Raw genomic sequence first — 2,085 nt, 5'->3', positions numbered from 1 at the left:
GATCCCTCGCTATTCACGTAACACCATAAATAAGCAATGAAGGAGACAATAAGTAATTTTTTTTATATTTAAAGAATTTGCCACTGACGATTCAAACGTGAGTAGCGATTGTTGTTTGTCATTTCTCTGATCACAAATGCATACATGGCTTTATGTTTACGCGGCGCGATACGCAACGCGTAAAAACACAGTGTAAGTCATTATAATGAGTAATTATGTCCCCACTGGATGCAACAAATGCCTCATTTGTAATGGGTTTTATTGGTTTTTGTCTCGCCGTGCCGGGAGACGGCATCACAGTGTGTTAAGGGGCTTAACATTTCCGTCACACGCTTGAGGTATTCAGCGAATCACAACGCACTGGATAGCTGGCCAATCACAGCACACCTCGCTTTTCAGACCGATGAGCTTTGTAAAAATCTACGCGTTTCAGAAAGGCAGGGCATAGAGGAGAAACAATAATGTACAGTATGTGGAAAATAATGTTTTTTTTTTACCTTAAACCACATAAACACATTGCATTACACCAAATACACAACATAATGTTATTTTTAGCGACGTCATATGACCCCTTTAATATTTTGTGGAAGTCAAAATAAATTTTCCCCAGGATTCTCTGCCGAATAAAAAGTTCAAAAGAACAGCAATATAATTTTTTTGTAACAATTTAAAATCCTTTACTGTATATATACGTATAGGTTTTTATATGTATATATACGTATTGGTTTTTATATAGGTTTAGGAGTAGGGATTGGGTTAGAGCTACATTTTTGGACAGAAATGTTGATCCAGAATCAACAAAAGATGTTGATCCAGGAACATGTCTTACTTGGCAAAATCACAGCGACCATACGTACATACACACACACACATATATATATATACTATATATACTGTATTGTGTTGGGAAGGTTACTTTGGAAATGTAATAAGTAGTGTAACTTTTCAATTACTTTATTAAAGTAATGTAACTGATTACTTTTGATTACTTTTTGATTACTTTTTCTAAATTTCCAATGTTTTCAACTGTTAATCATTTTCAGACATGTAAACCAGGCAGGGTTAACCTTACAGTGGTAAGATTATAATATTTTAATTTTAAAGGGGACATTGGATGCACAATTCACTTTTACATGGTGTTTGCATATGAATGTGTCTTAGCAGTGTGTGAACACAACTAACCTACAATAATAAAAATCCCCAAAAAACCTAAACAGTCTCAAGTTGTTTTGATTTTCTGAGCAGTATGACCTCAGGCCCCACCCACGACTGCTGACATACTGTCCCGTATTTGCATATCTCCGCCCTCAGCCAGCTGCACCTCCAGAAGAATTAAATCTCACACTTTATATTTGTTATAATTACTTGCAAATCGCCTTTGCTCTTCCACAGAAGAGAGGGGTGGGGTGAGCAAAGCTCATTATCATTCAAAGAGACCGAAAACGGGTCGCTGTGAACAGAGCTGTTTTTGACAAGGTAAAACGGGTGTTGTTTTACACGACCATTGAGAAATTTTAACCAAAGTATGTTGCAGACATGAAGACCCTAACGAATCATACCAACTTGTGGAAGATGGGCCTCTGATGTCCTCTTTAAAGCACAGTCTCCACAAAATCAGGCTTACTTTGAGATCAATCTGAGGTTAATTACAGATTTAAAATCATAAAAAGAAATAGTTTAATAGCTATGATACTGTTTTTGAAATTAAATCTTTGCATAGCTATGACAGGAAACAAACAGTTAATCTTAAAAAATAAAGCATATACATAAACCCAAAATAGGAAATAAAACAATTATCGAGTAAGTTATTCTGTCCTATATGTCCTATGTCCTAAACTCCTGAAACATTGGTGTCTCATATTTTAGCGCAGTCAGTGCATTTTGGGAAAGAAATCAATTAAATCTGTGTGTGTGTGTGTGAAAAAAATTCTGATGTAACCCCCTTTGTAATCATTAACATTTCCATAAGTAACTGTAATTTAATTACACATTTTTTCTCAGTAACTGTAACTGATTACAATTACATTTATTTTGTAATTAAATTACGTAATTCCGTTACATGTAACTAGTTACTCCCCAACACTG

This window comes from Sinocyclocheilus anshuiensis, unplaced genomic scaffold (genome assembly GCF_001515605.1).
Source record: "Sinocyclocheilus anshuiensis isolate Anshui unplaced genomic scaffold, SAMN03320099.WGS_v1.1 scaffold838, whole genome shotgun sequence".
NCBI classification, from domain to species: domain Eukaryota; kingdom Metazoa; phylum Chordata; class Actinopteri; order Cypriniformes; family Cyprinidae; genus Sinocyclocheilus; species Sinocyclocheilus anshuiensis.
Note: the sequence above shows the minus strand (reverse complement) of the source record.